Raw genomic sequence first — 24,605 nt, 5'->3', positions numbered from 1 at the left:
AAATCCATTTTCTAAGGGAAAGCCAGTTCAAGTCTCAACAACAGAAAAGTTATGGCATCTTAAAAACACCATAGAACTCATCCACAATGTACTGAAGCATCTGTTTAAGTTTAAGCACTTTAGTATTTCCTTTAAAGTCAATGTGCCAATGAGTGCTGAAAGTTAAGCAGATGGTTCAGATTTCTGCTGGGCTGGGGTCATTGCTTGTACTTCAGAGCATATGTGGACTCATGATTAAATGGACTAAAAATTAAATGACTGCAATTAAACTTCTGTTTATATGTTGTGTCCTGCTTTTGTTTAATCTACCTTTGTACTTCAGATCTCGAGGGCTGCCCATAGCATCTTGTCCCCCGTCTGGATCTTGTATAGAGATCTGAAATATGCCTGCTAATAAGCTTCCACACTTTAACTGATTAACACATAGAAGTCCAGGAACCTTTTAAAAGAGGCACAAAATAGCTGTGAAGTTCTAAACTAACACTGATGAATGACCTTAAACTCTAATAAAGTTGCTTTCTGTCTCCTAAATATTTTTGTCAAAGTACATTTTACTTCCCTGTTTGAGGAAAGGAAGTGGGGCTGAAGGGACTACAAGGTCAGGAAGGAAAAAGAGAAAGATTTGTTTATTTTCTAAGTTTAATTAAGAAATGGATCAAGTTTTTTTCTGAAGGTTATGATGCAATCAGACTGCATTTATCAGAGGAAAGAACTGGTGCCAAGGTCCAGCTTTGTTGCAACCTGTACTATAAATATGGATGAAGGCCAGACTGCTTACATAAGAAAGGGTGCCAAGAATAGAGGTGGAATGGATTCTTTTCTCTCTAGTCATTCTTGAGGTAGAGAAAACAGAAGTTTCACGTTTCTTTTAGTAATTGCTATATATGAAAAAGGAGATAAGTGACTGCTCATGTAACTCTGACTAAACAATAGTTTATTCAGATTTAAATGGAGGTAGGTGATTTTATATTTCAACACTGATGCAGCATTGGGAATATCTCTGAAGTGCCAATATATGTATATAAATTTAATGAAAATACAGCAATACCAAAATAATGACAGATTTGTTAAATTTTCAAAAATAATTATGAATAGGGAATTAACACTTCCTGAATGTTATTCCTGGTGGGATCCCAGAATTTCTTTTGATTCTAGTGATTTCTTTTATATAAATGTTACAATCACTGGTAAATTATTCAGGTGGTGCAAAGTGTGGGGACTGGTAAGTAGTGAACATTACAGTTCATCAACATGATGTTATGCATGGCTTTGTAAACCAACTAATAATGCCTGTTTTACTGTGGGCACCTATGACTCACTTATCTGAGAACAAATTATACGGAACGTTTCACAAGGTGAAGATTATCAAATGATGTGGGGATACTGGTGAATAATCAGCTGAACATTGTCTTCTAAAAACTCTGGCTAAAAGAGGTAGACATTTTCCTTGAGTGAAGGTGATTTTCTTCTTCGTGAGGAAGAATTTCTTCCCTCTGAGGGTGACGGAGCACTTGAACAGGCTGCCCAGGGAGGTGGTGGAGTCTCCTTCTCTGGAGATATTCAAGACCCGCCTGGACGCGTTCCTCTGCAGCCTACTGTAGGTGACCCTGATTCGGCAGGAGGGTTGGACTAGATGACCCACAGAGGCCCCTTCCAACCCCTACCATTCTGTGATTCTGTGATTCTGTGATTCTGTGATTCTGTGATTCTGTGAATGAAAACTCCTGTAGTGGTCTACCAGAAACAGGAAATGATGGGGATTTTCAAATGTCTTAGCTTTTGGGAACTCTTTGTATACTTTTAACTTTCTCATTCTGCCTTGAATTGATTTAAATCTATTTACAATGAACTATAACTTAATGAAATGTTTCTGACCAGGATGAAAAAAAAAAAAAAAGAAGAGTAGTCAGTATTAGTTTGAAAATGATGGATGTCAACAAAGAGAAATTTTTAATATTCCTATTTAACATTTCACTGAGCCTGAATATTTCCACCTGGGCTTATTCATCTGATTTACATCATTGACAGTAGGTGCATATTTGAATGAGTTTAATAAAAGCTTTGTTTCATTACTGCACCTCTTCTCTGTTACACTTCTATGCTGAGAAATGTCAGCAAGTAAGTGGAGCATGTACTGGGGAGTGTATACCAGCAATGCATTTTGGACCCATATCATGAAATGTGATCTCTCCTGCAAGCCAGAGGTACTCACAGAGCAGGAACAAGCAATGTGTAACGCTGTGTCTGAACTTCAGAGTGAAGTATTACTATCAGCATACTTTATTTTCCAGTACGTTAACTCTTCCCAAGATTGTACCACTAGTTCATTCCATCCGTATATGCCTTGAACAACAAAAAAATAATCATAGAATCATAGAATCATAGAATCATAGAATCATAGAATCATAGAATCATAGAATCATAGAATGCTTTGGGTTGGAAGGGACTTTTAGAGGTCATCTAGCCCAACCCCCCTGCAGTGAGCAGGGATATATCTTCAACTAGACCAGATTGCTCAGAGCCCTGTCCAATCTGGCCTTGAATGTTTCCAGGGATGGGGCCTCCACTAACTCTCTGGGAAATCTGTTCCAGTGTTTCACCACCCTCATGGTAAAAAATTTCTTCCTTCTATCTAGTCTAAATCTACCCTCCCTTGGTTTAAAGCCATTACTCTTTGTCCTATCACAACAAGCCCTGCTGAAAATATTTTCCCCGTCTTTGCTATAGGCCCCCTTCACGTACTGAAAGGCTGCTGTAAGGTCTCCTTGCAGCCTTCTCTTCTCCAGGCTGAACAGCCCCAACTCTCTCAGCCTTTCCTCATAGGAGACGAGCTCCAGCCCTCGGATCATCTTTGTGGCCCTCCTCTGGACCTGTTCCAACAGTGCCATGTCCTACTTGTGCTGGGGGCTCCAGAGCTGGACACATGACTCCAAGTGCAATCACACCAGAGCAGACTAGAGGGACAGAATCACCTCCCTTGACCTGCTGGCCATGCTTTTCTTGATGCAGCCTAGGATATGGTCAGCCTTCTGGGCTGCAAGCGCACATCGCTGGCTCTTCTCCAGCTTTTCAGCCACCAGTACTCCCAAGTCCTTCTCCTCCGGGTTGCTCTCAAGCTCTTCATCCCCCAGACCATAGTGATAGTGGGGGTTGCCCCAACCCAGATGCAGGACTTTGCGCTTGGTCTTGTTGCAGCTCATGAGGTTCACACAGGCCCATTTCTCGAGCTTGTCCAGGTCCCTCTGGATGGCATCCCTTCCTTATCTCTCCTTTTGCCTTCTTTTCTTACAGTCAGTTGAGTTTATTACATACTGAGATGATCCTAAATCTTCTTTAAGAAATACCATCCTTGATGCTGATCAAGGAAAATCTCTTGTGAATAAGTGCTCGTGTATTTCAACCGCTCTGTTGCCTTTTAATTCATGCTGAACTAGCAGAGAATGTAAATGTTATGCTGAACTGGGATTCACAGACAAGAGTAGAGATCAGGAATTCTTATCATGAAATTATCATAATCAATAATTGTTGGAAATATATCTCAGGCAGAGAGGACTTTCAATCAATTATTGTCTTTTTTAAGTACTGAAATTGATAGAATGTCTTTTAATGGTTCAAAACAAGCAAAGAGGAAACTGCCAACTGACTAACTTCTATGCCTTCCCATGTTAGGAGTGCTAACTCACATTCAGAAGCAGTTGTTTGTTTGTTTTCTTTAATTCAGATGCATAAACCCTAGACACCATAGCTTTTCAAATCCACCAGTGACCTTGGGAGATACATCTTTGCATGTATTTCTCATATACCTTTTCTTGCAAATAAAAAAAAAATATTAACCAAATCTATTTCACTAAAAATTAAATCTCTTTTTGTCACTGAGTTGACCATTAACCTAGCTGTAGAAAACATACTTTTCGGTGATTAGTTTCAGAAGGTTTAATTTGAAGTTCCCATTGAGGCTTGTAACAGCCCATGCTACAGGCTTTGGTTTCTTCGCTTTTTCTTGCTATGTGAATATTTCAATATTACAAACACAATTAATCTCTCTGTTAGGAGGAAATGAGAGAACCACTTCTCGAAAGAGCAGTAGCTAGATGCACAATAGTCTTCAAAGAAGTGGCATGCATTGCTTCAAATCCCTTCTGATATAAAAGAAAAGCAACAGTTTTCAACAATCTACATATAGAGGCAAATCATTGTGCTGATGGATCAAGAGGAAACCACAGTGTTCCTACCTTGTTTTTTTTTCTAGATTAATGAAACTTCTTTCCTGCTACCATCATTTTCATTGAAACAACTTTTTCCTAGAAAGAAAGAACTGTGAACCTGTAAGGACAACAGATAAAAAGAAATTATTAGTAACCCTGGTAATTAGGAAATGGATATAAATCACATAAGAATTATTTAAACTGAAAGAGCAATAAAGATATAAAAAGTCTTAAAGAATCTAGACTACCCTTACTTCTGCTATATGCAACTTTACTGTCAGTATTTGTCATCTATTCTGTTACAGATGAATTAGAATGATTTAAATATTTTTACTCATTTCCTTAAAAGAAGTGTGCTATTTTTTACTCAAAGAGTTAAAAATTTAAAAAAACTTTAAGACAGGACACAAATGCTCAGTATTGCTGTCACTGAGAGAATGAAAAAACTGGGATCATACTAGAGAAGAATATTATTAAAGAGGGCAAAAATTCTCTTCTTTAGAAAGGTAAGTATAGAATAATTTTTAATTCCCTTCCAAATGGTTTGCAAAGATAGAGCCTAATACCGTGAAAAAGAAGCAGGAAATTGCTTGACTACTGATCCATTTGAGTGTTGCAGAATGAAGTCCAGTGAAACGGTCAACCTGATTGTAATAGAGATCAACAAATATCTTGCCTTCCTGATTTTCTATGCAATTATAACCTTATTCAGGTGCCAAATAAATCATTATGAGTCCTTTGGTTGATTGCAATAAGAGTAAGCTAGGATTCTAAATAATATGATTTATTAGATGTACCTTTCCAAATCTAATGGCACATTATTTCTGAAATTATGGCAGAAGACCTGGGGAAGCCAAACCCAATCCCAAAATCAAACCAAAACAGAAAAAATAAACTTCAGCCTATATAATATCTTAAGAAGGAGTCTTATTTCATTGCCTGAATCATTGTTTAAAATGTCTTTTTATATTACATTGTTATGTTTCTGTGCTTTCTGTCAATTCGAATCAGTTACATAGCAATACAAATATTTTCTTACGTGCTCTTAGTACACAAAATTGCCACTGACTACAGAAACAAAAATACCTACAGGAAGAAGCCAACAAGTACAGTAATTTTTACAATGGCCTTTTAAAATAGGTCATCTACTTGGTGTTTTATACAAATTGAGACTGCTTTTTTAGTATGATTTGTCTAGGTTAAGAAAAAGAAACCTTTATTATACAGCTTCCTCAAATTTGCTATGGAAAGACTAATTTTTATTATTAATACAATTCTGTATCAAGAAAGAAATTGAATATTTTTGCTGATAATAAATGGTAAATACTTTTTAGGCTCATGATTTGTAAATGCAGACTGATAATTACAATGCACCTACAGTTGCCCCAAAATAGAGCTATTATTTTGGGCAATATGTATAGGTGTAATTTTCTATCTGCATAAGCTAAGATTGATGAAAAGATAAATAACTATTTTTCTTTTCTGCATTACTATCAATACCGAGTTACAGTTGCTATATTCACCTTAATGTGCTCAGAATAAGTAAACCCCTCTTCCTGGGCATGTTTTGACAAAGTATGTACTTTGAAATATCCTTCCTTAGTCTGTAGAGAGTCACGTGTCATGCTTAGCCTAGGCCAAGTGTTTGGTACCCGTAAAATATTTTAAAGATATGTGATAAAATTTAGATCTCAAGGAGTTAGTGTTACCCCCATTTTATTTTGCCTAATAAGATTACATTTTTTAAACTGTGACTTTGAATTTTCTTTTATCCTGTGCTGAAACATCAACAACAGCAACCTGAAGAGACCGTTTATGATTTGTTTTTTCAATTAATGAGAAGATTTTTTTTTTCCAGTGGAGTGGAGGCTCGAACCCTGTTGTTATTTTCCATTGACATGTATTTTTTTTCCCCTCGTGCTTCTGAAAACAATGCTGCAGAGAATTTCACCCTATGGCTGAGGCAGCAATTGTCATCATCTCTTGGTCTCCATCACTGCAAATTAAGTATTGTTGACACTATTTACTTATAAGCTCATACTTGATTCATAAATTCTTCTGTCACTAATGCCCAGCCTGCCTATTCTATTATTGTAATTTAAGACAATGATGACTTTTCTTGTCAAATCAAATAGTTATAGGGACAGTTGCAGGCACGATCTGAGTGGAAACCAACAATAAAAATTAATATTACTGTATAATTTTTGCAAGGTCACGAAATATTTCCTTTCTTCATCACTCCAATACCATTTTCTCTCTTGCCATACAGTTGTATTTGCATTGGCAGATATATTTCACTTTGTGGAAGTATTCCAGGTATCTCCTGTTATGTGAATCTTAACATTTCTTAGAGCAGTTAAACGTTTTGTAAAACTTGTTACCCATCATGTAATGCTGCTCATTTAGTAAACTACTAGCACCAAGCCCATCAGTCTCATCATGCAAGAATTTATCTCTTCTGCTAATGGCAAAATCCATATGTAGGTTTCATCTTAAGTTGCTGGTATGCCAAATCATTCAGGTCTGCAAGATGAAATATTTTTCTTCCTGACCATAACACCAAGAATTAAATACCTGATAGTAGATGACTCTGCAGGGAATACATCATAATCTGGTATAGTTATGCTAAAAAAATTAAGATGAATAGCAACAGTCTCAGAAATACTCATTCATTATCATGTTGCACCTCATCTCTTAATTATGCAGAACAGCTTAGCACTTTGTTTTAGTCCTCAAGCTTCTTTAGGTGTTCTTAAGATAAAAAGACTAAATAATTGTTTTATGCATGAGAATCCGTCAGTGTAGTGGTGGCTGGACTGGGGGTTAGGAATGAGTAGGAGAGATGTTCTCTATTGAGAGATCTGATTTTTTTCATGAGAAGGCTTTAAAGCGTTAAACTTTTGTGGGGTTTTCCCACTGTATTTTTTCTTTTTGTTCTGTTACAGCCAAAATTTGAAAACATGGATGTAGTTCAGCTGCTGAATTAAATTTCATCACCATTTATACTTTATTTCTATATTAGAAAGAGAAAAAAATCACATTTCAAAGGGGTTCTACTTAATTCTCTTTACAATAAACAAATATAAAGCATATTGGTATGTCACCAGGCTACCACACTACTTATTGTAGTAGAAATACATGCAATAATTACATTTAACATCATCCACATTCCCATCAGGATGGGGATATTGACTTCATTCAACACTTGCTTGTATGATAAGTTAACTCTGCCTGCATAATTTGAAGGAAAAATTATCCTTGGAGCTGCTTGAAAAAGCTTGTCGTAGTTTAACCTGGACGCTGGCAACTAAGCACCAGACAGTCACTCACTCACCCCTCCCTTTCTCCTCCCCACATTGGGGTGCGGAGGAGAAATGGGCAAAAGGGGAAACTCGTAGGTTGACATAAAGACAGTTTAATAAGGCAACAAACTAAATAATAATTTGTTTTAGTATTAGTAAATATTGCTACTGCTAATAATACTGATAATAATGATATTAATAATGGCAATAATAAATATAAAAAACAAGCTATATAAAATACAGTTTTTCTTTCCACTCAGCAACCAATCCCCAGCCAGACCCTGAGTTGCAACTGTGGAATGCCAAACTCACAAATATATGAGTATTTCGCAAAGCTCCCGAAAAAACAAAACTCCCCAAGAAGTTCAAACTCCTGGACAAGAAGGGATTCGAACTCATGGAAAACAGAAGAACCAATAGCCTACTGCCCCCAGCCAACCCCCATTCATAAACTGAGTATGATGTCTATGGTATGGAATATTTCCATTGGCCAGCTTTGCTGTCTGTCTGGCTATGCTTCCTCCTAGCACCTGCACATCTGCTCGTTAGCTGAATATGAGAAACTGGAGGTAGTCCTTGACTTCATAGCAACAACTAAAAACATCAGTGTCATCAACATTCTTCTCATACTGTACCAGTACAGTAGCTCCTGGGAGGAAAATTCACTCTAACCCAGCCAAAACAAGGACAAAGCTTTAAGGGCATAGGTTTGATTTTTTTTTTTCCTATTTTTGTTGTGTCAGAATTGCATCATGGTCATATTAAAAGAATAACGTTATGAATTTTACACTGAGGCATTTTCTTATTTTGTTTGTGAATAGCATGTTGTAGAAGGTAAGAGTAAAGTGTCCAAACAGTGCAAGTAGCAGTAAGCATAAGAACCTTGTGTTATTTTTACAGGAGGGATTTTTTGATTTGCTTTTCTGTACATGGGTTTAAGGTCATGATTAATCAATATAGTTTAATCAGTTTGAGTGAAGGTATATTGTTACACAACACTAAGATGAGTTCAAACTGCTAAAAAGACAAACACAAAATGAACAACAGAAACGAGTTTTCTGTGTTGCTACCAAAATCTATTTCAATAGTAAACACATCATAGCAGTTTGCTTGTAATACAGTGAAAAGGTCAGTACAATTTCTTGCCTAGTTAACAATGTAACTTTCAAGCTTCCCTGGGCAGGGGTTGTGATCACAGTGTCTGGCAAAGTCATTTTTCCACAGACCTTGTGTTTGTCACATTATTCTCCAGAGCTCAACAGTTTGTCTGTAGTATTGTTAACTTCACAGCCTGCTTTCTCTTCTTTCTTGATTTCTTTTAGCAAAATTGACCATAACTACACACTTCTTGTCATTAAGAACCAATAGTGGAGAATGCTATTGCTTTGTGGTTGCACCATCCCAGAAAAACAGAACGTAATCTGAGCAGTTGGGAAAAAGAAATCTGGAATGTAATTAGATAACTTGTTAGTAGCTTATGAGCTGATATCTCTGTTGTGTTGTAGAAGTCTGTGTAGAATTGGAATAAAGAAGTTAACTCCCAAATAATCAATTACTCTACAATCATCATCAGTGTGATTCAGAACACTTGCTAATGCAAATATATTCTTCCTTTTTGCCCTGAGATAAATGAGTAAGAGCAGCTGTTAATCTACAATACAAAAGCATTTTATTTTTTCACATTCATTTAGAAAAACCTGTGAATTTTCTTCTAATTAATTTCTCTTATCACTACAGATGTTCACCCAGTAGACAAAGTTTTTAGTCAAGCACTAGATGAAAGCCTGATTTCTGAGATTTTTTTTTTGCCCATTACAATCAGGTTTCCAACGATTCCAAAGAAAAAAGATTGGGCTTCTAATTCTTTAATACATTATCTAGAATGAATGTTGATGAACCCAGAAATTTATCTGGAAAAGTTTTGCTTTTTATGACAAAATTTCACATTTTTATGAAGATGTTTCAGAAATAATAATTGGAGAGAATATTGACCCGCTCTGGCTATTAAAATTATGGCTCATTCTTGTTTTAGAGTAGTAGTCTGTATGCCCTTATAATAAATTCTTTAAAATTCAGTGCCACACGTTGTGTATAAAATCTATATTCTTTCCAAAGAGTGTAGCCTCCACTCATCATCTACTACCCACACTAGTCTATGTTTTGGTAAGAAACCGACACAAAGAATGTCAGGATCAGCATTGTACATCAAAATTTTTATCCTGAGAAAACACAAAACCTTTAAAAAGAACTCCCAAAATAAATATTCTTTCTTTTTTTTTTTTTTTTTTAAATGCATTCAAATAAAGTCTAGGAAGGAAAAAATAATGAAAAGAAAATCTTCAAAAGAAGACTAGTAGAAGGAAAAAAAGAATTAAAACAAATGAAAGGAAAACAAGATGTGAGGGAAAAGGAACAGTATGTAAGATATGACCCATAGGCTTAAGTACTAAAAATACTTGGATTTCCAACATTCTTAACCAATTTTGTAGCATATATCACAGTTATTTGCAGCAGAAACTATGGTCCTGAATGAGTTATAAACTTCAAAAAAAACCCCACTCAATTTTATTTTTTTTCTTCCTGGTTTACTTATATAAAGGAACATTGCAAAGTCACAAAATATTTGATAGAAAAATAATTTTATCTTCTGGAAAATTGGTCCTTGATTTTGTCCCAGTGGTCTATGATCTGCAATTACAAGTTATGTCACTGGATTCAGTACTTCTTATTACACCTCTGTTTCACTTCTTTTTCTTTATTTCCTGTAATCTTTTACCATGTCCTGCTGCTTTGGAGAGAAAACTATCAATTCTCCTGCCTATTTGCCTTTACATTATATCTATTTGATTGTGTTATTTTCCCTTCAATTGCTTTTGCCGCTTGGGGTCTTAAAGAAGGAAAACTGTCTCCAAGATGATATTTCAAAAACAATTTAGCCAGCCTTCATGTATTGCTTTCTGAAGTAGCAGCACAATCAGTAGATGATACAATAATACCAGTGGGTTCTCAGACATGATTTGTCCCTTGTCAACAACAGCTCTTAAAACCATGCAGTTTCCCTTAGCTGTATCACTCTTTCCTTAGGCTTTTCTGGTGCCTTGTAACCTAAAAAAAAAAAAAAAAAAAAAAAGAAAGATTTTTTTTCCAAAGTAAATTCATTCTACCCAGTGATCAGTTCCTGTCTATATTTATACAATGCTTGTACAGCAAGTTCTCAATCTGAGCAGGTAAGTCTACAGCTATTATAATGTTAGTAACAGAGAATATAACATTGGTTATGGATGAACAAAGTGGCCCTTAGTTTCATGAATTTATAGGTACAGTTTTCCTAGGCATTTTCTCTACAAATTTTCTCCATTTTGCATGAAAGTTCAATGTCATTCACATAAATAAAGTAAGATTTTCTACTCCATAAAGAAAGAATTAAAAGGTGTGAAACTTTCTGAATAGATCCTAGATATCTGAAAAAGCCCCCAGACTTGTGGAGTCTCCTTCTCTGGAGATATTCAAGACCCGCCTGGACAAGGTCCTCTACAACCTACTGTAGGTGACCCTGCTTCGGCAGGAGGGTTGGACTAGGTGACCCACAGAGGTCCCTTCCAACCCCTACTATTCTGTGATTCTGTGATTCATGTGCGCTGTGCTGAGGCAACAGAGATGGGCTAACCAGGAAGCTGCCTTAGTGTCCTTGAAACGGGTTCAGAAGGAAAAAGCTCTTGTACACCTGTAACGAGCAAGAGCAAAGAGAGCACCACACGCCTAAGTGCCCTAAGGGCTAGTTGCTTAGCTCCACCTAGTGGAGTCTTGAAAGGTCTTCCCTGCAAGTTTAGGTCATCTCAGTACGTTTGCATGCAAGCCATCAGGATATTTATCTAGCACTGCTCGTTCTTCAACCATTCAGCCATCTCAGTCTTGCTATATTCCTGCTGTTGATGTCTCTCTCTCTGGGATGGTGACATACCAGTCTCCTACAATGAGGGCTCAGTACTTCCATTGTGAAGGTTGTCTTGTGCTCAAAAAACCATACATTTATTTGAATAGCTTGGAAAATTAAAAGTGCATAGATTGAATACTACGAATTTGGGTAAAAGGTTCCTGAAATACAGGAATTTGTGACGAGAAAAATAAGCAGCTTTCTCAGAGGTCAATATATTCTTTCTCAAACCTTAGGCAAATACTGTTTGAGATAAGATGCCCAGTGGCTTTTGCATAGCATCACTATTTTTCTGAGTAAATGGAGTCTAAAATGATAGCTTTGAACAAGCTAGACACAGCTCTTGCTGTGTACACATGTAATCTTACAAATCAGAGGGATTACACTGTGCGTGGAGGGACTGAATTGCAGAAATATTTTTTAATGACCAAAAATGCTACCATTTAAAAATATTATGTACCTTAAGCAGGTATACAGTAGCCCTTTCACTTCCTCTGTGTACAGTGTAAGCCAAACTGGCCTGTTTTAGGAATTCAAGGGATGCATTTTTCCTGCAATCTCCTTACAGAACAGGCTTTTTCCTATGGATGGGGGTCGAGAATACAGCAGGACATGGGAATTTGGAAGGTATATAAGCCCTTTGGAAAAAAAGGTTTCTTTCCACTATTTATTTATGTTAGGGGTTTGAATTTCTCTTGTTATGTGCCTTGGAAGTCCTGTAATTTTGTGTAATAAGTGAATATATGTGCTCAGAGTATGCACAGAGCACAGACACTAGCACAGAAGATGTCACACTTCACAGATCTACAGTTTCAGAGTGTCTTCATCTCTGTGGAATGATTTCATTGAGCTGAAAATTGTGTTAAGATCCAAATTTCTTATTTGGATTCCATTGAAATTTTATGTATTTCAGGAGTAAGATAAAATTAAGTATCCAAAACAGATCATTTGACACAGGCCTCTGGATACACAGTGCTTCCGAAGATCAGCAGTGATTGATGCTGCACATTCAGTCCATGTCACGGACTAGCCCACAAATCATTGTCACAACACAGTTATTTTCGTGTGTTCTGGTCGTTCTTTATTCCTTTTGGAAAATTTTTAACATGGCATTGAACAAAAGATTCAGAATGTTTAGATTGGCACAAGCCTAAATATCAGGGTTTGTTTGTGGGAGACAATTGACTCTCTGACTGCACCTAAACTGCTTTCTCTTCATGTCACACAAGCTGTATTTCCTCATGGGTCCTAAGGAGTCTGAGAGAGTGAGTCTCTTCCTCTTTCTTTTTTGGGTCAGGGACCAACACAGGGACCAAGTGAAAAAGATGTAGGCCTAGATAGGAAGGTCTGGCTGAAGTAAAGGCAGGGAGTCCAGCTAGGTTAATCTCATAAAAGAAAGTCTAGATGAATAGTACAGTATCTAAGACCTAGGATAACTCGTAACATGCTTCTGTCTGTAATAACACTATAGAGCATCACAGGGTGTCATACAGCAAAGAGCAACTCTTCATACACTAGTATTATTTTAATGACGTTGACATACTGGGTCAGTAGGATAAATTAGAATAAATTGGAAATGTTGACAAACATGGTTCAATTTGCAGAAAGGAACAAATGGAGAAATAAACAGACATATCTTCACACATATTCATATTTTAATCTAAGTACTGCCATTTTTTTGCGATACGAATTAAGCTCTATGTGTACTCTATGTTAGCAAAATAGTGGGAGGGGTCCTTTCTGGTGTGAACTTACCTTTTGCCTATATTTAGGAGTCCTGCAGCATGCTCAGGGGTGTGCAATACAATCAGTGTCCTCTTCGAAAACCACTCTTTGTGGCATCATCCAGACCACCCCCTGGCAAAGCAGAGCCAAGGTCTTCTAGCAATTGGCTCTCTGCACAAGTTGTGTGTGTCCAGAAGCAGCACCTGGTGCAAGCTCTGTTGCATCTAAACACAGAAGGTGGAAAGAAAGTCTTGGAGAGTTAATGGATCATAGCAAACACAACCATCATCATTTCCTCTTTGCACTCTATCTGTAAGCAACAGAAACGGAACCAGAGATTTCACAGAATCGCAGCATTACAGAATGGTTGAGGTTGGAAGGGACCTCTAGAAGTCATCTTCTCAAGAAGGGCCACCTAGAGCCAGTTTCCCAGGACTGTGTCCAGACAGCTTTTGAATATCTCCAAGGTAGGAGACCTGTTCCAGTGCTTGGTCACCCTCACAGTGAAAAAGTGTTTGTTCATGTTCAGGCAGAACCTCCTGTGCTTCGTTTTTTGCCTGCTGCCTCTTATCCCGTGTCTGGGCACCACTGAAAAGAGCATGGCTCTGTCCTCTTTGCACCCTCCCTTCAGGTATTTATATACATTTGTAAGATCCCCTCTCAGCCTTCTCTCCTCCAGGCTCAACAGTGCCAGCTCTCTCAGCTTTTCCTCATAGGAGAGGTGCTCCAGACCGTTAATCATCTTTGTAGCCATTCACTGGACTCTCTCTAGCATGTCCATATTTCTGTTGTACTGAAGAGCCCAGAACTGGACACAGTACTCCCGGTGTGGCCTCACCAGTGCTAAGCAGAGATGAAGGATCACCTCCCTCAATCTGCTGGCAATACTTTGTCTAAAGCAGCCGTTAGCCTGCTTTTCCTCCTTTGCTGCAAAGACCCATTGTTGGCTTATTTCCACCATAAGCATATCATATTTTTTTTTACCTACGTATGCAAGGGCAAAATTGTTTAGGAGTCATATTGCACCCAGAATCTTCACCTTGCTATGGCTGCATCTCAACTTCAACCTAACTAATAACATTAACTGTCTAAACAACTGTCATCTCCTAGAAAAAAAAAGTCTCAATTAATTAAAAAATAAATCAAACAAAAATCCCTAAGGAAATTATCTGGAAATGAAAAATACCAGTCCTTCATTAATACAGAGTTACACTTTCTAGGTGATATCTTGTGGAATACCACGAAAGTTCTGTTCTTTAAAATGTAGGTTTCTGAAAATAAGCACAGTCAAATCTGAAAAGTACTGCTGCCTAGTTTTGTCCTTTTGAGGAAATGCCCCTGGCATGATATGCAGTATACACATAACTTCTGCCTTTGAAGTGTACTGAAAGTGAAGGTATCTACAATTGCCCTGTAGTCAAACACTTACGGTAGATTTAGACCATAGAGTGGAGCACAGTGCAGAGTTTCCAGGGCTTGCAGAGACGAGAGCCAGTAGAGCTGCATAACTGCTGCAGTCTGGAGAAGAAAGATTTATTGTTTTGATGCAGGGTTGCATGAATGAAGCTGTATTTCTTCCAGACTGAATCTGGCTTGTATCCAGATATTCCAAGCCCACTGTACCCTCCAGAACATTGTAAGACCACATTAGCGAGTGTAGAGACACCACAGACATTCCCTTAGCTTAGTCCACACAGACACAGAAACTCTTTTTTGTCCAAATTACTTTTATTTCTTATTTCTGCTTGTCCTTATACTCCATAACTTTCCTTTCAGCTGAACTAGGCATAATGGAAAGCTTCAAGATACCATGTACTAAACTTAATTTGAACTAAAGATATTTCTTAGTCTTTGAAATTATAATAAATGCACCATGCAGAAATACCTCAGTATGTGTCATGTTCTATATGCCAACTTCTTGCAAAGAAGCAACATAACACTGCCCTGATCAAATTCATTGTACAGCCATCAAAATATGAAGCTGAATTTCCCCAAATGGTGAACACTGACTTCAGTAAAAACATCAGAAAAAGTCAAGAGTAGAGGTCTGAGAGTAATGAACTCACATATTTTGCAGTTATCATTGGGTATTGTGTGCTCTCTATGAAACTGTAAGATTAACAACATTTAAAATAACAGCATTACTGATGATATCTTGACTTTATTTCATAATCATTTATATAAAGGTGTAGAAATGTGTTTTGTTTATTTTCTTGTGTGACACTGTGGGCAAACGAGCAAGGGCCTACTACAAAGCCAGTCCAAACTGAAAATTTATAGAAACTGTTGACATATTTTACAAATAATCAAGAGTTTAATATTATGCATGTTGGTGTTTCAGTTTAATTAGGTTTACAACAGTTGTGAACATTTAATGTAACTTCAGTAATCTATTATATTTTCTAATTACGGATTTTCACTTAGGCTTACTGAAGACTTACTGCAATGTGCAAAAAGAACAAATATTCAGTTTTTGAACCATTGCTAATAAAGGTTATATTATTTTTCTTTTTAAAAGTGAAATAAGGATTTATGAATGTATGTATATAACATTTGTTTATCTAACTTGTCTATAACAAAGAAGTGGTAAGCAAACCTTCCCTCAGGAAACAAAGTAAAAAAAAAGAAAAAAAATTCCTGTTCAAATTCAAAGTTGAAATGCAAAGTTAAGGCACATGATGGATAGGTAAGGGACCAACAGAGGGGAATGACTGAGCGAACCACAGGCATAGCTGGGGAAAGTCTGGCTGAGGCAGAGACGTCTGGAGACTACTACTACATTCTTACTTTATTTGGTAGATAGGTTGCTTTTTGCTGGAGGAAAAAAATACAGTCTTTTGTTGCATTCCCTATGGCCAGTGACAGTATTTCCAGAGCCTTTGATTTATTAATACTAAAGGTTGCCTGAGACATTCCTTCAGGCAGTCCCTTCAGCAGGGACTGCTCAAGGAGTATGCGCTTCTCAAGCTTCTGCAGAGGGACTGACAGTAGATCTATTCTTCCTACCTCTGACCATATCCTTGCAGAGCACGGTGCATATAGTCAAGGAAACAATCAACCATGCTCCCTTTTCCTCCACAGACTGCAGCTGGCTAACAGATCATTATCCATCTCTGGATGTTCTGCATACCTCCCACTACCTTATCTTATATATTTGCAAAGGATAGCTGAATCCTGTCACATCCCTGCTTTATATGAAGTGTTCTGAAGGAGCCTGGAGAGCTCAGTCACTTCACTGGAAGAGGTGTTGTTAGGAATGAATTCCCAAATGTGATATCAGTATTGACTCTTCAAGTCTAAGGAGCAAAGGTCATGATAACCTGTGACTGCTCTCATCTATTTCTTAGCATTCTGTGGTTTGTTCAGTTTTGTCATCTAATAAATTGAATTTTCATGAGACAATTGGTATTTCTTTCTATCATGGGTATTCCCAATTTTAGGCTAGATATAATTATTCTTTGAGTCTTGAATTGAACAGCTAAACTGTTCACATATATTGAATATACAAGGCCTTTATAGTTCCATATTGAATTAATCACCAAGCTGAAAAGCAGGGAAGTACGGGGTTTAATAGAAATCTCTAGAGATTTTAATTAATTTTGTATGAAAATTAGACATATAACATGACCTACACTTTATTAATTCATCATCTAAAAATAAAAGAAAAAATATGGAAAGAAAAGCAACTATTACTTTGTACATTTTTTTCCTTCCCCTTAGAATTGTGGGGTTTTTTTTCTGGTTTTAAATTGTAAGAAATTACAGCTTAAATAGAGTTCTCATGACTCCATTACTGGAACTTTCATTGTTTAGGCTCCATTATTCAGCCTCTATGAGACATCAACATTTTCAAAATTACCACTTGGTTGCAACCTAACTGCATGGGCTCTAAAAATCTTTCAGATACCTAAAATTTTCACCTCTGTCTTTTATAAAGCTACCTAAATTGGAATGTTTCCTGAAGAAAAAAGGGTACTTTTAGCTCTTGGCAAAGACCTGGGAGCCCACACAGTTCTCAAGACTAAATATCATCATGTCCCAACTGACCTGCAATAATCAGAGTTTGATTAACCTGTCTGAACTATCAGTCTCTGAAACAACAGGGCTGAAGGAAGGTTACCAAAGAGTGGAAAAGCAACATGAGCATAAAAATTATGGGGGTGGAGGGGAATAAATAAAACACAAAGGGCAAAAGAAAAGTAAGTTGTGTGCCAGATGTAGGAGATGGAAGCAAATTTTGTCTGACAAGATTGATTGTTTGGTTGTCTGATTTAGGCTCTTAAATCAAAAAATGTGTTCGTAGCTGAAGAACTGAAAGTTATACCAAGTCAATGAAAGGGGAAATGAATACAGGAGGGACAAAAGGATCTAAGGAGATAAGAAGATACTTCAGATAGAAAAGATTTATTTCCAATCTTTTTTACCCCTCTTCTCTAATGTACAATGATATTTACCCTTTTCTGCAACCCCCAAAGTTCCCTTCCTCTCCTTCCATTTATACCTCATGATATCCAGTCCCCTATCCCCCTCCTTCTCTACACATGGACCCATCTATTTCTCAGAATGCCAGAATACAGTTATGGAAGGAAAGAAGGCTTTCAGTTGCCAATTTTGCTTCCAAATTTGTTCAAATATGAATAAAAGTTCAAATAATAATTGCCTAAAAAAAGGTTTTTGTTTAATTTCATCCCAGAAAATCAAAGTGTTTTCTACTTTTTCTTTTGTCTACTTTCACAACACCGTGAAACCCTTAAAATATTTCAGAAGATATCACAGTGTATTCTAATGTTGTTTCGAAATCTCAGATGTCTTTCTTGTGTTAAATGTACTGTAGTATGTATCAACAGAATTGGAAAATAAATTGCAGTGAAAAGTTCTGATAACTTTGGAGTAAAATATTTTGGGTTTGCTCATATAATTTATGAACTATAGACCATGCCATTTTTTTTCCTGTAAATCATATTGTCAAAATTTTACATATGCCTGTAAAAAACGAAGTTTTAGATAAAACAGATTTTCTTGATGGAGCTGCTTCATGAAAAAGAAAATTTGATATACTTTACCTGTAGGAGTAGTACACCCAGATTATTTTAGAACTAGGAATAAAGACATGTTTAATGTGCTTAAATATTGATAGTACCAGAGCAAAAATCTGTTTCAAAAATGGCAATAAATCATTATGGGAAAATATCAAACAGTTACTGTTGCTTGTGACTTAGGTTTATATCAAACGTAAGTACTTTCCTACCATCTCTGCTTCTTTAAGTCTGATGTTTAGTGATTAGAGAAGGTTGCTGTGTGCATGTTCTATGATCAGTGGAATCAAGGATTTTATCACATCGATTATCAACAGCTCTGATTTACTTCATGCCTCTTCTTCTTAAGACTTTTTATGAGGCTTTCTTTCTCATCCCTCATCCACAGTAACTGCCACTTAGATATTATGAGCCAAGATGAGGTGAGTTTTGTGTTTTTCTTGCCCTGTGTAGTCCTCAAAAAAAAAAACTTTTTGTATATAAGCTTCTTTAAGTTGTGTCATTGTATGTAAATAGAACAAGAAGCACAAGAAAGTGTAATTCGTATTCACAAAGCAGAACATACTGTGAGGGACTGTTCTTGTGTTGCTTTCAATACTCAGCGTGTCCTAGCTCGATAAGGATAGTAAAGAAAAGCAGTTCGTATTTTGATTTTCTTTAAAAAATTGATTTTTCCTATAATATCTTTCCCAGGGTCTAAAATATCTCTAATGGAAGGACACAGAATAACTTTACTGTTTGTAAGCCTGGAATGTACCCCAAATGTTTGCTTAAATTCTGTTGGGTTTAAAAGCTTTTATTTATTCACCTCCTGATTGATACATGTCCAAATGCTTCAAATATAATTTTAGTTTGAAGATCATATTTTAAGAAGGAAAATATATCACTTTATTGTTCAACATATGTGTCATGAGGTCTGCAAATCCTACGTTTCTACCAGATCTTCATATTGTGTAATATTGTAGTATCTCACATCTGTTTTGAAAAGTGTTAGCAGAAAGATGGATTAACAGTTTGAAGAAAATAAAATATATTATGAAGTTTCACCCCCCCAGTGAATATAACGCACATGTACTAGCTAAAGGAAACTATACAACAAAATATAGTGGTAAAACACCTGCTCAGTGGAAAATCAGTAGCTCCTCAAAAATTGCAGATGCTGCATTTGTTTTGCGCTCAAGCCCGTTTTTCAGCATTGTAGCATATGAAGACCTCTCTGCTTGACCCTACAAACATGGCACATTATATCTTGGAAACTTCAGACAATGCAAGAACTGAATCTAGGAGTAGAGAAGCACTGAGCAATATGTGATGATTGCCAGAGAACTACTGTTCTCAAATACAGGTTGCGAACTAGCCTTCCCAGAGAAATCTTGCCAGGAGTGAACCGTTTTACAAGAACAAACACTGAGACTAAAGGAGAGAATAAGATTATTTTAAAGAGGAGGTACCGATCTCTCCGTGAAGTTCTAGATAAGCTTGTCAAGATGATTTGCAGCTCAAGGAAAAGGTAAATCAGAGATTAGAAAAGAATTAGGAATCTCATATTTTTTCATTGACAAAGAACTAATTCTATGTTTACTAAATCAAATAAATGGCACACTTAGTCAGTCTGTGGCTCTGTGGATAAATGTGGGTATAATGAATTTATCTTATCTAATTTGCATAGTTTACAAGGTAGGCATTTATGCTCTCAGTAGGAATTCAGATAAAGCTGATTAAACGGTATCTTGTACCAGTACAACAGAGCCTGCTTCATGTCATATCCCTAGGTTTAAACTGTTTACTGTACTAAGTTATAATACAATTCATTCCTCTATGACATTCCACGTTAGTGGATCTCAGCAACTGAAATAATTCCTTTTCTTTTCTTTTTTATCACTCTGTTTCAGGAACCAAACTCCGCTGCAGTATGTATTGAGAGAAAAGTTATCTGTACTTACACATTTACTCAGGATAGTTGCAGGAGGCTTTACATCAGAATGACACATTGCAGATCAGTGCAGGTTACAGGCCACACATATCTACATTTTGTGGATAAATACAAATGTGATCGTAATTGAAGGGTAACAGAAAGTACTGTGGAAATTTTGCTTTATCTCAAACTCTGAAAAACAGACTGCCATGAAGATTTTAAAAATTTAAAGTTTCATCCTCCTGTCCCTCCTTTTCCCTTTGCTTGTTTATCTGTTTTTTCCCATTCCAGCTATTTTTTAAAGTACTCACTCTTTACAGTTTGTGCTTTTGGTGGGGTTTTTTACTGCTATATTTCTTCTTGTGTAATATAACTGCACTCTATTTCAGTCAAATATGGGAAAACAAGCTTTTGGGTTTTCTGTTTCCAAAATGTTCTTGTGTTTTTGTTAATTCACATTTACATCCTAGTGTTTCAAAACTTCTTCGGTTAGGAACATCACTGGCAAAAGACAAACACCTACCAACACACTGGCTTCAGTGGTTGTTATTATTCCTAGCTTTATATAATTCTTAGAACGCAGAAGTACAATACCTGACTCCAGCACAGAAGACAACATTACTAGAGGTAAAAAATTAAGCCATACAGTTATCCTTTATAAAACAAAATAATTATCTTCCATAAAATAATGAAAAGAATTGGTTCATGGATATATTTTTTTCATAACTTCTAGAAATTTTTTTAATTTATAAGTAAGCAGATGGGAATTGTAAACATCCCGTTCACTCTCCAGAAATTATGTCAGCGCCATTGTTTAAACATCATTATTTTGCCGGTCCAAGTATTCTACATAATTGCTCATAATTGTTCAGACATACATATACATTACTTCTAAGACCGTCAGGGAAGGAAGCCTGATAGTTGGGTAGGCAGGATGGAAGATGAAGAAGAGCCTGTATCAGCATCTTTCCTTGTGCTTGTACAAACACAAGAAGAAGAATATCACATGTGATTTTACCTTTTGCTGCCATAAATAAGAAACAAATCCACTGAAATTTTGTGGTGGGGGCAGGGTGGGTGGTCACCTGCCCACCTCATAAGGTGTCAGCCTCTCCCACCTCATAAGATGCTGTAGCAGCGGCGCTTGGGGTGTTTTAGGGTTTGTGCCTGTGGTGTGCTGGTCCCTGCTCTGCTGCTGTTGCCTGTGGGCTCTTACAGGCACGGCCCCAATGTGGGCTCCTATGCATGTCCCCTCATAGATTGTGGCCACAGGGAAGCCAGGGGAACCCTTCTCTGTCCCTGTTTGTGACCACTGTATGCCACCAACTCTGGAAAGGGAAAATTGCCTGACTTCTTTAGGGCCACAAAACAGATCAGAAGGATGGAACAGCTCTCTGTGAAGAAAGGCTGAGAGAGCTGAGGCTGTTCAGCCTAGAGAAATTTTTATGATGAGGGTGGTGAAACACTGGCACAGGTTGCCCAGAGAAGTGGCAGATGCCCTATCACTGGAAACAGCCAAGGTCATGTTGGACAAGTCTCTGAGTAACCTGATGTAGTTGAAGATTTCACTGCTCATTGCAGGGGGTTTGAACTAGATAAGCTTCAAAAGTGCCCTCCAACTCAAACTATTCTGTGATTCTATTTTATGATACTATGAATTTTAAAGCATTTCATTAGTATAAAACTGAAGGAAATCAAATCTAGAGACAGTACCAAGCTTATATCTCTGCTATGACAGCAAATACTTATGTATCATCTTTTTTACAGATCAAACCAGCTCCTGCAATCTTTTAATTCCTTCTGTTCTTGTTAGAATGCTATCCTAATTTTACCTTAATGGTGAAATATCTTTCAGACTCCATTTTAAATTTCATCCTGATCAATTTGTACATATTTATCTCATGAGATGTTTTCTTCTTTCTGGTTTTCTTTCTGGAGAATTCATAAGGAAATGCTCTATTCACCCTTGATCTTCTTTTCCTAAACTAGATATACCAATTTCTTCTAGTGTCCTTTAAAAAAACAGGTTGTCTATTTTCCTGGTCATTCTGCTAGGTATACTTTCACTGCACTCCAGCCTAAATTAGTCTTTGGTTGGTACAGTAGAATAAGGACATGTCAAATTCCCTTACCTGCTTCAGTTACAGTGGCCAAAAACACTGGAAAGCTGAAACATGAAGAAAGTCACAAGAGGTAATACCAAATTCAGAGGCAAATATCCACCCTGAGCTCACAGGAGCTTACAAAAATCAGCTGCTTTTACTGTTGGCTAAATTTGGAGTGAGTGTGCCAAGGATGTGCATAAGTCAGCCCTCAAAAACTTTAAATTTCACCAGCAACTATGAATCATAAGCATTAGAAACCATTTGGTATAACTAATAAATCCTCCAGCAATACTCTATTTTCCAGTTTCTGAAAACAACGTCATACATTCTTTATCATGAAAAAGCTTTTTTAAATATTTAATTATTTTCTTCAGGCACTTTATATGTAAAGCTGTATGTTTTAATCCTGACATAAAACTTCCTATTAATCTGCTAATCATAAATGTTGTTATGTTAAACAGAATTATTTGAAATTCCACTGAGCAACATCAGCTCTACTCAGTAATATAATTGCAGTAATTTACAATAATGTCATAAAGTAATATAATAATATAGTAATAAGGTAATTGCCATGGATGTCCTGAATAACTAAGTTGACACTCTTATCAGTAATTATTCTTACCATTAATTTTCCATATACTCAAGGAATGTGAAATACAGTGAAATATCAGTTAGGTTATGAAGAAGTGAAATTTAGACTAGTTTGATTGTAGCTAATTCAAATATATATTATATATATTTTTTATATATACAGAAATGTACTTGGAAATGTAAATATGTGTTCATCTGTTGGCATAGCATTTCAATGTGGATACATACACATGCACATATGTGTATTTTTTCCCAAATGAAATGTTCCCATAGGCATCCCTGGTATCAACATAATGCTCAGTTGCTGTAGATCTATCAGAGACATTACTCTTCCCGTGTTTCCTTCGAACAATAAAAAGCAAAACTTTTGAGATTAATTTACAATTGTTTGCACTGCTGTAGTTAGACAGGAATTAATTTCCTTAATATTGTTAGAGCTGCAATCGTAAGGTACAGCTGAAGGAAATACCTGGACTACCAGAAAAAGACATAAATTCTTCAGACCTTCTTACAAAAGTAAAATGGTTATTGGGGAAACATCCATCCCAGTAACAAGTTTGCTTACAATGCATAATATAAAATTTCTGATATTTTCTCTGAGGGAGAGGACAATGTCATTTTACATAACAAAGAAGAATTAATTCCCATACTAGCTTTCTCTTGCTGTATAAGGAAGCCGTGCTACACAGTCATAGAAATCTACCAAAACAAAAGTCATAAAAGCCCTGGGCAGGAAGAGGAAACCTTCTTATGGACGTAGAACAGCTTTCTGGATTTTCTGATGGTGTAAGGAAACTGTGCATTAGGAACCCCAAATGTCAAATCTGTGAAAAGGTAATGTCTGTGGAAAAGTTTTGGCTTCTACTAGTTTTTGATCAGGCACTCACAAATGATATTCTCAGATGTGTCTACTTCTTAGTCATTAAAATAACACAGACAAGTCAAGGAATATTGGTGCTTCGACCATGGTTTCCACACTGTTTTGTGGCTGCCAATTCTGCACTATCCTATTAACATCGTATATATTTTATTTCACAGAATCACAGAATTACAGAATTGTAAGTGTTGGAAAGGACCTCTGGGTATCATCTAGGCCAACCCCCCTGCCAAAGCAGGGTCACCTAGTACACGCTGCACAGGACCACATCCAGGCCAGTTCTGAACATCTGCAGACAAGCAGACTCCACACCCCTTCTGGGCAGCCTGTTCCAGTGCTCCGTCACCCTCAGAGGGAAGAAGTTCTTCCTCATGTTCAGACAGAATATCCTATGATTCAGTTTGTGCCCATTGCCCCTTGTTCTGTTGCTGGGCACCACTGAAAAGAGTTTGGTCCCATCCTTCTGACACCGACTCTTCAGATATTTATAAGCATTTATAAAATCCCCTTTTAGCCTTCTCTTCTTCAGGCTGATCAACCACAGCTCCCTCAGTCTTTCCTCATAGGAGAGATGCTGCAACCTCCTAATCATCTTCATAGCCCTTCTCTGGACTTTCTCCAGTAGTTCCTCATCCATCATGATTGCAGTTCATTGTGACCCAAATCAGCTAATCATCTGCCAGCCTTTTGAAGATATTTATCATGACAATTTTCAGGTGCTTATAGTGAAACTACAGAGTTCGTAGATACCTACACAGGTAAAAAGTCCTTTCTTTAAATTACTCTATTTTTCCTGTCTCAAATCATGCTTCCTAGATTTATTATTTGATCCAAGGCTCAGTTTCTTAGTATTCTTCTTCAGTCCAATGGAAAGATGTGATACTTGGTCTGACCCTCCAGGAAACTGTCTAAAAA

The sequence above is a fragment of the Opisthocomus hoazin genome, chromosome 3 (genome assembly GCF_030867145.1).
Source record: "Opisthocomus hoazin isolate bOpiHoa1 chromosome 3, bOpiHoa1.hap1, whole genome shotgun sequence".
Lineage (NCBI taxonomy): Eukaryota > Metazoa > Chordata > Aves > Opisthocomiformes > Opisthocomidae > Opisthocomus > Opisthocomus hoazin.
This window is presented reverse-complemented; position numbering follows the sequence as displayed.